This window comes from Nicrophorus vespilloides, unplaced genomic scaffold (assembly GCF_001412225.1).
Source record: "Nicrophorus vespilloides isolate i.1.1-1 unplaced genomic scaffold, Nicve_v1.0, whole genome shotgun sequence".
Classification (NCBI taxonomy): domain Eukaryota; kingdom Metazoa; phylum Arthropoda; class Insecta; order Coleoptera; family Silphidae; genus Nicrophorus; species Nicrophorus vespilloides.
This window is the reverse complement of record NW_017100099.1, coordinates 1,036,969-1,052,798: the sequence shown is the minus strand read 5'-3', so window position 1 is coordinate 1,052,798 and position 15,830 is coordinate 1,036,969. Positions and strand designations below refer to the sequence as shown.

General features: G+C 28.7%; 1 protein-coding gene across 1 annotated transcript in view; it reads right to left on the bottom strand.

Moving 5' to 3' along the window:
* LOC108567951 overlaps positions 1–3,224 on the bottom strand; it is a 136,990-nt gene extending 133,766 nt beyond the window's left edge. Inside the window, exon 1 of the mRNA XM_017928772.1 lies at positions 3,205–3,224. The gene's annotated coding sequence lies outside the window, so the exon portion shown is untranslated. The remainder of the gene's footprint in view (positions 1–3,204) is intronic.
* Positions 3,225–15,830: the final 12,606 nt, after the last annotated feature.

Sequence of the window (15,830 nt, the reverse complement as noted above, 5' to 3'; positions counted from 1 at the left end):
AATAACAAAAAATATATAAACCGTTACAATCTAAAGCGTATACAGTAATACCTCTCATAGTACTGATTGGATCGCTATAGTTATAAAATATCAACTTAAAAAAAACGAATAATTTACTTCTTTGGGATAATTTACCCCGGTGCAGCGACCATATATCAAAAATATTCATTTGTATATTTTTTATATATGGTCGCTGAACCAGGGTTAAATTACCCCAAATGAAGTAAAAGAGAATTCTTGTGGGTAATGAGGATGTCCGGCAATTAAAATTCTGTGTATTCATGAAAAATATTGGAATTCCCTCCAATGGTCATAATGGGATAATATAAAGACTCAAGTTAATATATTTTGGGGTTCTAGGTGAGTTCCGCGATCACTGTTCTATATGAATTATCAATTCATTCCTCCATGTAGTCAAAACTCATGGTGTACTGTTTGTTACTGTACTCGATTAGTGCGGATTCAAACAGTGCGGAATAATTGCCAATCTTATAATCTGCACTATGCAAGATATCCTCTAATTATAAATAACTAATTATTACATAGAATAAATACAACAAGGCGCAAAGACTACATTCAATAACCCTTTGTATAATACATTTTAAATTATTTCATTAAATATAGCATTTTCAACACTAATTTTGACTCTACTTCGTCCTCATTTAAATATATAGTGGGTTATCGGTTAATGGACAGTTCGGACTACAAACAAATCGAACAACACTTTCGCAAAAGATTTGAATGTTCTATTCACTTTTGTTTTTGTGAGGTAACGCTAGTGGTGAAATTGTTGTGTCCAACCATTTTATTGTTAACAATGTTAATAACCTACATTCTTACTTACTCTGTATTAAAAAGTCAAACAAGCAAACATGAAAAGTTCCTAATGTTGGTACACATTATATTGAACCCATCGAAACTTAAACTATTTCTTTTGGACGATAAAACTATAACAGTGAAACTGATATCTTTCTTAAAATATGTAAGGTAGATTCCGAAAATTCTTCTAAGTAATATTTTGTACTCGGTTTTGTATTTTTATACTGACAAATTTGACACTTTGTAAATTCGAACTTTCTTAGTCAAGAATCTTAGTAGAAGAGATTTAATTGGTGGGTCGAGTGAAGAACATTCTTTCTGATTGAAAACTTAACAGGAGGATGTAAGTCTAGGTTGTTAATCCATGAGATCAACATTTGTTGACTTCTCAATAAAAACACTATTTTTACCAAAACTACTTAAGATTAATTGTATTTGATAATAATTATCCACTAACACTATAAAACCACATAACTACGTGATAATCCACGATGTCCAGAGATATTTAATGCCGGGACACAGTTTACGCCGTTTCTTAAATTTATTAAATAAATTTGGTTAACATACAATTCCTGTGGAAAATACGTTTTTTAACAGAGTATTTTTGTTAACCATACTATTTTTGTTTAATTCAATAGATTAATGAATATATTTTTTTATGTCGTATAATTTTATTCACAATCTGTTCATCAATGTGAACATTGAGTAAATTTAAGATCGCGGTTGACATTAAATGGATAATCTTTCTCGGTGGATAGTTACCATTATGATGATTTTTAATTTGTAGGTTGGCTGTCGTCTTGTAGGTTAACTTCAGTAGTGTATTAATGCCCAGTGATTCCACTATTTCCTTTGACTGTGAATCTGCTGCTATCCTTAACACTATCATTGTCCATCGACTTGGTTGAAGGTCCATATGCTGAACCTCAATCATTTCACTGTCCATCTGTGATGAACGGTGGCCCTATTGCTGCAAACACCGAGAGGGCTCACAAAGGGCCTGGCTTGACCAGGATTCGAACCGTCGCCAGTTTAATGAATATATAAACAAAATTCTTATTTTTCGTTAGAAGAAAGTTAAAACTAATCATTCGGAAATCCTTAAATATTTTACAAATTTATGTACATTGTAATGAGAAACAATGGGAACCAAAATATTTAAATTCAAGAATGACCAAAATTGGGCTAAGGTAAATGTACCATTGTTTCTGCACGCTACTTATTTTTTTTTTCGTTAGTAAGAAACGAAAGTTGTATTGAAAGTAAGTGCCGTTCGTGTGTTTGCGGAATAAGTGTCGCATTGGAATCGACGTTTTCTATATTATTTATATTTAACGGTAGACGCGGAACATGTCTTGAAAGCTAAATAGTTAGCGGATAGTAGCTCCTAGGACGGCAATAATAACCATGAAAGCCCAACGGCGATGAAGAATGAAACAAAAAAAAATGCGAGAAACGGCTGCATGCAAATTACTTCACTTTCTTACATAAATAAGAGTCTCTTCAACGGAACGAAGATTTATTGGTCCTAGACTATCTTCCGATCCTCACAAGGAAAGAAAGAATCCGGACGAAATTTATGCAAATTTATTTCGCATGTTCATATTAAAAAAAAAACGAATGTTCAATGCGCAATGTTACTTCTAGCTTAAGTTCAAAGAATTCATATTTACATAAAACAAATTTAATTAACTGTAATATAATATTATTTTGTATGTACAGCAGGACCTAGGTTTTTGAATACCTCTGTTCTTGAACTATTCGGTTTCTAAGCAAAAAGACCCTTTTGGTTTAATATTAGATAATTGCACCGAATTCTTTCAAAACATGGATTACAGCACTCCTCACATAGATTGGGAATCACTGCTCCGGGGGCAATAAAATTCTGTTCGAAACTCGAAATAATGTTCGGAAACCGAAGCGCTTTTTGCTTAGGAACCGAATAGTTCGAGAACAGAGGTATTCAAAAACGGGTCTATATCGAAATCCCGATAATCAATTTCCAAACATTCGAAATCCTGACAATATCATAATGCCGACAACCATAATTCGGACAGTATCAAAATCCCGAACACTAGCGGATTTTTCCCTTAACAATAAGGAATAATCTAAAATATAATTAGATTATTAATTGTTGTTATTTATTGTTAATAACAATATATCATTATAAACAATTAACTACTCATAATCACATCTCACACCCCGTAATAATAATACTTTTCTTCGTAATTAGAGAATGTTGATACTATTGTCCGCATTTCGATTGTCACCGATAGCAAACCTATACGAACATACGAGTATAAATAGAGAAACTATTCAATGTCTTATTCGAAGATATGAATACAATCAGACATATGCATAATATTTTTTCCATAATTCATTTACCATATAATTGCCATTTCGTAACTCACTTTCATGGCGTGTTTGTAGTTTGTCGTAATTGTATAGTTCCTATCATTCCATCGTTCGGTTTTCATTTCGACGTCGAAATTAATTACGCAACAGTCGGACTGTTGGAGAAGCGCGCGCGCGCGCTTCAGAGGAAATAATTTATTAAGATGCCGAACCGCAGTAAATCAGCATCCATCGGCAACGGAGCAGAAGCAGCAGCGACAGCAGAAGAAGTAGGATCCATATCTAACGCCGCTGCTAAAGACGTTTTCTCGTACGCCTCGATCGAGCATTATCTTAATTGCAAATGATTAACTAGCAGAGGCAATTAACATCAAATCTGTTCGCGTTTGCCGTCCATCCGCTTTCTTTTATTCCACTCCAACTGTTGGCCTTCAATGCAAACTGCGACGATTCGGTGTAATTGAATTGAAACTAGAATTAAATAGTAGAAATCAACAATCAAATAAAAGGTACATATGTATTTGTTTTATATTTACATATGTCATCGCCAAAGTGCATTCTATACAATACCTAGACAATGTTTAGATTGCTGAAAACTATTAATTGTGTAAAACGAGTTTCATTTGTAGTAAAGAATTATAAAAATTAAAAATTATATAACACTAATTAAATTGTATAAAAGTTTAATTAATTACATGAACCAATATTAATTGTCGACTAAATGTCGAAAGAGCGAACGTTTGCGCAGCATTCAAAACTGTAATAAAAAACTTTAAAATAAAAATTGAAATAAATATAAATACTAAGTAAAATAATGCAAGTAGTATTATCTTTCCGAAATATAAAACAATTATACCACTAACAAATTTACTTTTAGTGGTTGATAATAAATAATAATAATAAATTTTATTAGAATTTATTGATGCATCACTTCATTCATTGTGTTTTCTATAAATAGGAGAGGTGGAATAGTTAATTGTAGCTCTCTGATGCACTAAACCAGGCAGGGTTCTGTGGAACCTTTGGAAAATTTCTTAATGGTTCCGCGAAAAATTATCATTGAACCGTAAAACGAAAAATTTTATGTGACAATATAATATATTAAGTTATGGAAATTCCTTCATGGTATTTGAGTTAGAAAAGTTCCGAAGACAATGAAATGTAAATGAACTGTATAGAATTCTGGCACTATTTCGGATCTTTAAGATACTTAATGGATAGTTGTACAAAATAATATTATTATTGATATACAAAAAATTCAAATCCAATAAAAGTTTTGTTAAAAAAAAACTATGACAATTAAATAATCTTATTGAATTTTTGTCATATTTAATATATATTTAAAACGATTGGGCGGCCCTTTGGCCAGCCTATTAATATTTTTTTTAAATTTATGTTAGAATTTATTTTTTTTGAGATTTGTTATTATTTTTTAGTTTTTAAATAAAAAAAAAACTTTATTAGTCACCAATTGTAACCAAAATGCTATCGACCTAAGTCTTTCCGCCCTTTTAGTTTTTACTATTATCATTTATTTATTTTATAAAATATACTTTTTTCCCTTTTGTATTGATGTCTGGCCAATAAATTATTATTATTAAATCGATGATTAAATTGAAGTAAAAGAAGCTCGTTCTCAAATTATTATGAATTATGTTAGTAAATTTCAACTCATTGCTTAATTTTAGAAGAACTAAATCAACGAAATGAATATATATATATTGTCTTATTTAAAATTAATTATGAAGTAGTAAAATTACATATAAATTGAAAAACGTAGATATTCTATTATACGGGATGGAATCGATCATGTCAGATGCCGGACGTACAGAAAATGGACGATGTAATAAAGAAAAGAAAAAAATATAGAAAGAAAATGCAGTATGTACAAAGCTCATCGATTCCCTGGTCGAACATTTATTATTAAATATTTCCGCGACTTTGATTAATTCAACGGTTCGCATTAACTAATTGCTCCAACACGAACACTCTTGTGCCTTCTTTTCTCTCATTCCATATGCATGTATGAGTGTGTTTAGAATCTGCAAACAAGGAAACCGTTTATAACGTTTACATCTATTACATTTAATAACGAAGCTCGGACGATTTATTATTCGCTTATTGTTCGTGTTACGCAAAATTATGGTCGGCTTCTTCTGGAATTGGATGAACTGAATGGTATCAAGCACTTTCGATATCCACATTTTTTTAATTGCAGCAATCTGCAATTACAATTATTTATGATTGTAGGTTGCTTTAATCAGAAAAGTACGTTACAAAAGAAGCAATTACGTATACAGCTGCACTTTCCTATTGAAAATTCGACTTTCATCCAGTTTCTTTTATGCAATAGATTTTAATAATACATAATTTTACACTGTATTCTACTAATTTAATGACATTTTCAGTCAAAAAATAACATATATAAATAATATTAACATACTTTTTATTATCTTTAACGTAATTTTTTATATTAATATTGTATAACGCCTTAATTTAATCTATCTTATGACCATAATTATATAAATATGAACATTACACTTTCCTCTTGATAAAAATTTTAAAATTACAAAGAGAAATTACGAGAAATTTTATAAATTAATTTAATTATGCTTCACATAGTAATGATAATTAAATAGTTTTCTACTAGAAAAGTAGTCAATATAAACAATTGTATACCTTAATAACAAAATTAACTGAAGAAATCAATACAAATATTTTATAAAATAATACTTAATTTTTTTTAATAATTAATGAATATTAGAATTGTAACAAACAGATAAACTTTTATAAAGTACGAACTGAAGTGATTTATCTAATAAATACTCAATGTATTTTATTACCAACATACTTTGCATATTGTAGCTTTACACATAAATAATCATTTCGTCTCTTTATACAGTGAGGTCTTTTTTTTTTTGCAGTTTATTTTTGAAGTACTTGATTTGTATACTTAACATGTATACGCCTTAATCGGATTCTTATCCGGTTACACAAGATGAAAAGATATTGCATAAAATATGAGATTATCTTCAATTGGAATTTGATCAGGTACGACAATAAATTTGATTAAATTTGCCGATACGGGGATGGTGACATGTAAAATATCTATTTAACTTGCATTAGACCAAGCCTTGAATTGATGAACGAAATTAATAGCATCCGCGTCATAATTCTTTGTTCTTCCAATTGAAAATTCCGTTTATTATGATGTATGGGGTACATGCATTTGCAAATCGAAACCATTTTCATTCCGTTCGGATTTGTACAAATGTTTTCAACAAGAAAACTTCTAAAGGCAATCTTACCGCAATTCCGAGTTTCCAAACGTCGCTATATTTGAGAGACGGAAGAAATATAAAATGTGATGTTTCCTCGATTGCACACATCATCACATTCAGGTTTCTCCCGTCTCGATCTTTTCTTCTTCCCGTAACGTGCTTTGCGTATAAATGTAATTATATTCAGTTAGTCTCAAGTACTTTGGTTTTGTGAAAATAAAATTACAAGAATATCACAGATACAGAAAATAGGAAATTGAACGTGTCAATTTATATGCATAATTAAATATTAATATACATAAAAATTATGCAATTCAACAAATTTGTTCAAACAATGTATAATTCCATTGTCAAAAATACTTTTTTGATACAGTTTACACAAATCAAAATTTGAACATTAAAAGAAATATGACTGTAATGTTAGTTTCAAGCTTGCGGCCCGTGGGCCTCAGTCGGCCCATGAATGAATTTTACATGACCCGCGAATACAATTTTGTATTTGTTGTAAATACGGTGCTAGATTTAGAGAAATATTGGGTGAGAAATAAAAAAAAATATTAATTTTTACCATAATTAATTATTAAAACATTTATTAATAATCAACAATATTTTAGGGAAATGTTTTTTTAATATAAAGTTGCTGTTGTTTTTGTCTCAAAAGTCTCAAGTTATGTAACAAAAGAAACTAGCAGAGCATGGTTTCGATCCACGGACCTCTGGGTTATGGGCCCAGCACGCTTCCACTGCGCCACTCTGCTCTTATAAAAAACTTAGAATTTGTGACATATTCTAATGTAACGACGTATTTTCCACTATTTCAAATCCAAGATTAATATTTTTTATTTAATAACAAAGTAAATTATTATAGTGTCTTATTATGATCATCATCTAACTTGAAAGAATTAGAATAAAACAGCGTTTCTCAACCTATAGGTCGCGACCCAACATTGACAGTGTTACCTCATGTCAAAACGAGGAATTGAAAACTCTTATAATAATTGGGTCGCTGTAAAGAACAAACAAATATGTTGCATAAATGAATAAATAAATTAAATCTAAATGTTAAATTTTGCGCTTTAATCTAGTTTCGCCCGTGACATAATCGCTTGACACGCTATAGTTACGAGATTGTTCTTTGTACACATTTTTCTTTATTATATTTGGAAAATAATTTGGTCAATAATTAAACATTTAGAATAAGCTACTAATTAGGACTTCAATACATTTATTTTAGTAAGAAATTCCAAGGTATTTGTGATTTTATATTGTAATAATAAATAATTTAAAATGTTAAAAAAGTCCTTTAAAATATTGGATTTGTATTTGGAAACTTTTAATGTAGTAATAGAACAAAATAATTGAATATAAATTAGAGAAGCAAAGTATTAAATTATTTATAAAGATTTATAATAATAACAACATTTATAACACTAAAGTTTGAAATTGAAATGTAGCGTAATAGCTTGAAAACTCATCAAATTGTTATTTGTTTAACGTTGTTCAAATCTAATTAAATGCAGCTATTATATTAAATTAACGCACAGTAGTTGTGTTATAACAATTATATATACAATTATTGTATATATATAGAGTAAAACTATTTGGTAACAAAAAAACTAAAACTGATATTTTAACCTATTTTGAGACCTCAATGAAAACTTTTATATTTTGTGGTTATAAATACACTAATAAAAAGATATGAAAATCGTGTTTAAATGTCGTTTCCCGGTATTAAGAAATGTCTGGACATTGTTGATTATCTCGTCAGAGTTTTTATTGAGTAGTTTCACTTCAACCCTCCAACTAAGACTATCTTCTCAGTGCAGCCCCATAACCAAGACTAAATTTTATAATACATTATAAAATGTGTTCATTTCAAAAGGGGGCAACGCGACAGGTAAAGAAATCAGTTTTGAGCTTGTGGAAAATACAATCGTTTCTTTAGCTTTTTTCTCTAAAGTTTTATGATCATACCCAAAAATTAAGGGGCTGAAGAAGGCTGTTGAGTGGTGATAAAAATAAATGCAAGTATACGATTTAAGGTGTAACCGTTCTTCGAAATATTCCACAAGTTATTCTAAATAATTACGTACAAGTATCCATTTGTATATTTGATGAATACGTTAAAAATGATATATAATTAAGAGGAAAGTGGTGGATCTAACAAATATACATATTAATTATACAATAGATGAAAATAAATTGGTCGGCCACGACAAAAGTTTTCTTTACTTCAGCCTTAATTCCATGCTTAAGTAAACTATCATATTAATTATTTAATGCGGTCGTTAACTTAAACATTCCAAATGCTACGAGTTAGATTTGAATCTTGATTTTAAAATTTTCATATTAATATTCTATTATTGGGTCAAAAATTTCAAAATTAATGAAGAGTTCAAGAGATTTAGATTATTGATTGTACGTACATCAAACTTTAATTAAATTATATTCAAGTTGTGCTTATAAAATTCTTAACTCCTCCTGGATCGTCAACAGAAAATTCTTTTAATTAAAATAGCTGCAGTCATTATACCTCATACATATTATGATTTCTTTGGAACGAATGAGTGGAAGGCACACACATTTTTTTTGTATAAAAATAAATCGTCAGGCATCTCCAACTCCGAGAAGCTTAATTAGTGTCAGCCTTTTGATCATTTTGGTATGGGGAGAACAAGAAATTCGCATCGATGTTCTGCAAATGATAATTGATGGTGCCTTTGTTGCATGCCGGGCAAGGTCGTGCAAGAACAAGAAACGGTACCACATTTGGTGGACCCCTCTTCAGTGCAACCTGACATTTCCCATGCATAATGCATGATGTTCTTCTCTTCGCGAAAGACGGGCTCGATTAACAATAAAGAAATAAAACAACAACAAAAACAACTGGATGGCATTTTTTGGTTGGTCGGTCTTTCGCACTCCACAAATTTCGTACCCACAGTGTCTTAATGGGCACATCGTTTATTATCGCAAACACGATTTATAAATACATTTTTCATGTGGTTCGTTAATTGAATTGTAAATTTTGAATTAATACCTGCAATGTCTTAATGACTTATTAGTGTGGATACTTGCGCTATACGCTTTTGGTATATAACCTTTATTTTCTGTTTTTATTGATGTTTTATTTATTTATTAGATGATTGTAACTATATAAGTGTGTATTTACTTAATTTATTACAGCCAAATAAAATGATTACAATGAGAATATGTAAATACAATTGAAATCATTAAAACTGGTAGAATTTACATAACGTTAGATTGTATTTATAATAAGAATTGTAAATCATGAATATAATTAAGTAAATTGAGCTCTTCTCAGTTAACGCACATTCTATAGTATGATTATTTACAATCCTATCATGAACAAACATCCGCACAAAAGTACAATGGCATTAGTTAGAGTATTTATATGTATTGGACATTGTGTCCATACATAATGATAAAAGCAATAAAAATCATTAAGAATTTTCATTTTTTAAGATCAACAGAATACTGTAGAAATTTAGGAATATTTAAGTACAGATAGCACTCAGTTAACATTCATTCGATAATACGTACATAATTATTGGACGTTAGTATGAACTTTGAGTGCGTTTGGGTGAACATAGTTTAGAAAAAAATGTAAATTCATACTTAGTTGGTAATCTACCATCATCTGATTAATACTATAATTTCTTTAAGCAATCATGGCATAAGACGAAAGTCCCATAATTGCATCTCGACACTTTCAAGAAAAGCTTAATCTGCTCGAGATATGGTTCAGGAAATTGCAAATTAGTATAAACCAATCGAATTCAGTGCATGTTACTTTCACCTTAAAATGAGACACATGTCCTCCAGTTAAACTCTACAACAAAGTGATTCGAACATATTCAAGGGTGAGATACTTGGGAATGCACTTGGACATGAGACTGAGTTGGAAGGACAATATCCAGGCAAAGCTTGAACAACTAGAAATAAAATTTAGAAAGATGTATTGGTTTCTGCGCACAAATTCGCAGTTGGCTTTGGAGAACAAGTTGCTAGTTTACAAAGACATATTAAAACCAGTTTGGACATACGGTATAAAATTATGGGGAACAGCAAGCTCAACTAATATTAAAAATATCCAAGTATTCCAATCTAAATGTATTAGAAGAATCGCGGGTTCACCATGGTACGTCACCAATAAGAAACTGCACCAGGACATTGGAATAAAAACAGTGGAAGAGGTTGTGAAAGATTTCTCCAATAAATACACAAACAGGCTTGATTCACATACGAACCCATTGGCGGTCAACCTTCTGGATAACGGCATGACAACGAGAAGAGTAAAGCGCTTCATGCTCTTGGATCGTCAATTTAGATTTAAGTAAATACATTGCAATAAAATTGAAATAAAAAGTTGACGACCGATGGAAAGTGTACGTTATAATGAACTTTGAGTACGTTCGTGTGAACATGAGCATAATGTAACGTAGTATAATTTGTTTAATCATTATGTACGTTAACTGAACCCTGAATGTAATCCTATCATAATTATGATATAACATATTTTCTAATGGATAACCATAATTTAAATTTAGATTATTGCAATTCTAAATGAATACAACTGAATGAATAAATTTAATAAATATAAACTTTTAGTACGTTAGTGCGAACATGAGTATCAAATTGCCCCATTTAGTTGGGAATCTATCATCCTCCGATTAGCTTATTTGGTTTAAGCGTTATGTACGTTAACTGAACTCTGAATATAATCTTGTTATAGAACAATTATTTCTTCAGGGATAAACATAATTTAAAGATTCCAGATTAATATGATTTTAAATGAATACATGTAAAATAAAGGGCGTCCCAAAATTAACGCAAGATTTGAATTTGCCGCTATTTTTGCAATAAAGTGTCAAATTGTTTTTTTTTTTGGGTTGCCAACACTTTACTGCACAAATGGCGGCAAATTCAAATCTTGCGTTAATTTTGGGACACCCTTTATTAGAGTTAATAAACATTCATATAGACAATATATAAAACATAATTTTAATTTATAATAATTATTGCAAACAGCTATTGATCACAAGTCTTTTCGTCAGAAAAATGTCTAATTAAACTAATATTAATATCAATAATTGTTTAAACAATCCATTTTGAATGAGTATTAATAATTCATTTCTTCAGCCATGTTTATTGTCCGTATTAATCAAATATTAAGACTTGTTACCCTACCAAATCGTAAATAATATTAATATAGCTAAATGTCAAAAATACATAAATGTCAAATCTGAATGTTATTTAAAACTGTTTTCTTACACGTTTGAAAAAAAAAATAGATATTTTTTTTGTACATTCTCACTGATTGATTTACGCAGAATTTATGGATGTTATGTTTTAAATGTTTAATTTCCATATGAATCGGACATGCAAAACCATTGACGTGCCTTTCGTTTAGTACAAGTCGCAGGTGTCATAGGTCTTGTCAAAGCAAATTACAGCCGTGCGTGGTCACATGAAATTAATTAAATGTACGACTCCAGCAAATCGTTTTTCATTCTAAGATATTAGAGAGAAAGAAAAATACAATTCGTATAATTGAACATGACAAAATAATATATGATTGTTCATGTAAGTGTATAAATTTAATTAATTTATTTAAAACACATTGAACATATTGATTACAAACAACAACTTTTATTTTGGCAGTTAATAAAAGTGTTTCAAAATTAAAATTTACCTGAATTTTAATTTTGATATAAATATTCATAGTAATAGTTGATAACATAACAAACTGAAAAATATTTTCAAATTAACGCGTTGTTATTTCGTGAAGCGTTCTATATTTACTAAATGCAAGATTAACACATGAAACATATATTTTTTTAAGACATCTTTAGACAAAAAAGTATGGCGCCAAATTTAAATCTGGTTTTCTTGATGTAAACACCCTATACAGGTGATATAAAAATTAACTGTCCAAGGAAAAATTGATATTTTCCTTAATAAAATATAATATTTTTGGAAGATGTACTATCTGTTTTGTTACATTTGTTTCTTTTATCGTTTTTTATTGAATATTTGTGATGTCTACTTTTTCAAATTTATGCAATCAGTAATACGGAATTTAATATATATAAAAGTAAAAACCATGATAAAGTTTGGTAAAATAAGTATATTTTGAAATTTTTCAAATTTATCCGAATTACGAACAACCCTTTGGAACTAGTTTGCAAGTTGTGGGATACCTGTACTAACTAATCACATCCATATAAATCAACATTAAAAATGAAACATCTATGATAACTATAATAAAACGAACGAATCGTTGATGTTGCAGGATTCTTGGCCTGTTTGCTTTCGCACAGCAGAATGCTGATAGTAAATTGTAACAAGGCAGAGAGATATGATCATCTTCGATTATCTTCAGTCGCTCGACCATTTCCCAAAGCCAAAGGTTAAAAATCTATTTGATCTAACATGAATGCCATTCGAAATTGATTGTCCCTTCTTGAATTATACATTTATTCAATTTATTCCCGTCAACGCATCCATTTGGTTGTTACGTAATGCCAGCATCTCTCATATTTATTATGTTTTGTTCGAGTATTGCGCATGGGTTTCATAATGTATGTTTATACTTTCAATTGTAATCAAACACATCAGCATTAATATCCAAATAATAATGACAAATTTGTCTTGTTTTTACGATAATTCATTATTTTTCAATAATGTTTCAAATAAACTATGGCAGAAATCGTAAGCAAATAAAATAATTAATAATAATGGTTAGTTTTTTAATTGTGATTTATTATTATTTATAAAAATGTGCATCTAAGTAAATTTTTGTCTTAATTTTTCTTCACATTTATGCTAAAATCTACAATTTTATATAATATTTTCTTAATTAGTATAAATAATTAAAATGTGTTTTATTGTTATTAATAAATTTTAATGTAAATATCATGAATTTTAGATCTAAATATAGAGAAGTTAATTAGTATTAGTTTTTTTTTATATATATAGAAACAATACTATAACAAATTTTATTATAGTTAATAAATAATATAAAAAATAATGTTGTTACAATCATTAATTTTAATTTGAAACTCATCAGTTTAAAACACTTACATTTGTTGTAAAATCCTTGTCCAGATGTACGAAGTTAAACAAAAAATAGATATATATTATGTTTTTTTTTATATAAAGACAAATAATTATTAATGATGTTGATTATTGCGTGTTCCGGAACTGATTGGAACAAATCTGGAAATATATTTTTGTTGTAGATGTCAGAGGGGTTCGTCCATACGTTTGGCCTCATGTTGAACCTTCTTTTTGCCGGGTGAATGAACGTGCTGGCATCACAGAAGTTGTATTTGCGATAATAAATGGATGACATAATAAGGTCCAGATGCTGTTGAGCTTAGACGCTGCCAAGCTGACGTTCTGTTCTGTTCCGCTGCCTCAATTATCTCCCAAATACAATTCGCTTCTCCGTTTGAAATGCATAGATAGAAAAAGGAAAAAATATGTATAGTATACATAAATGTATAGGCGAAGTATAGAATTCGAATAAATTCAAATGAAAACGAATGTTAATAAAATTTCACGACTTACGACAAAAATGTATCAATTTTTGATAGTAATTGTATATTGTATCTTAGTAATATGTGGATCTATAGACCTTGGTCAATGAAAATGTAAATACTTACTTATATAAAGTGTTCCAAAAACTAAATTTTAAATAAAACACACTTTTTTTTTTGAGAAAATACTGAAATTTTGATTTTATTGTAAAGTAGACATGTAGTAATTATGTATGAAACAACTTGCTGGAATATATAACTACAAATATGTAGAAAATGACAATAATTACAATTAAAAATCGGTAATAAAAACTAATTAATTTTGGACGATAATAAAAGTGCATATATCTATTTTCATACCATTTCATTTTATGTCTAAACATCGACTTAGATAAGTATTTCGTCTTACATCCGAAACTCGCTTGTAAATTAAACAGTGTAAATTAAACTATACAATAATTTAAATAAATTTATAATTAATAACGAAAAGTCAAAAGACAACAAAATATTAATTAATGAAACAGCAGATTAATGCTGCAAAATAATAGTTGTTATGTTATGGTCAGGGTTATAGCCTTCTCGATTTCACAAATCGTTTTTTTTTTTATTAATTTAAATCGTGAGGCGATGCAGCTTCCTAGTAGCCGTATTTACATTCCAAACAACTCTTATTTAAACAAAATGTTGTAGTAAAAATAGAAAACATTGCATAATCAAGTGAAACATAATCTTTGCTTGTATAGTAAATGGTAAAATTATTCATAACATATTTATATTAAGCTATAATTGTTTAATTTAATGCCAAAAGTGAAATAACTATAGACAAAGTAAACATTGTATTTCATTATGGTTTCTGAGATTTCAAGTAATTATGAAAAGTTTAGTCATGAGAAATATGCAATAACGTCTATATATTTCTTTGTGTAACTTGTCCAAAATTCCAAAAGTAAAGTTATTAGTAATTAACAAACTCACTTATATACGTTTATATAAATTGTTACCGTTTTACGAGCTTCACAGTAGCCGTAACTACATTCCAAACAACTCTTATTTTAAAAAATGTTGTAGTATAAAATGAAAACATTGCATAATCTAGTGACACTTAATTTTTGTATATATAGTAAATAATAAACTTATTCATAATATATTTATATTATCAAAAAAAGTGAAATAATTAATATAGACAAAGTAATCATTGTGTTTCATTGAGTTTTGTGAGATTACTTAATAATCATATAGTCAAGAAAATTACAGATAATTATTACAAAATTTTCAGAAAAATTATATTACTTCATGAATTGTTGTCATCATTAATCTCATAATCAATTATATATGTTTAATATGAGAAAAACACTCTTATATACATTTACGTAAGATTTTATGAAATTCAAGTAAATATATTACTTTACTTGATATTTTATTTGTTAAAATTTGGAAAAACTCAATGTTAGAAATAATATTAAAATATTTATTTCAACTAATCTAGTTTAAAAAACTGATTTTTTTCTAGAGAAATTATCTTATAGAAATTACGTACTAAATATATAAAAAAAATGTAATAATAAATACATTTATTTTTCATTAACTTTATTATTATAATAGATTAATTAATTTCTTTAATAACATAGTCGATTAAATTTAACACAGAGATTAGTTGCAAAACTCATTCACTTAGAAAATTTCACTTAAAATAATTGTTACTAAGATATTATTTTATCTGAAGATTATATTGAAAAAATGGGCATTGAACGGTTATTAAAAACATTTCAAGTTTTTGTAATAAGTAATCGGATATTACACTCTTCCATAT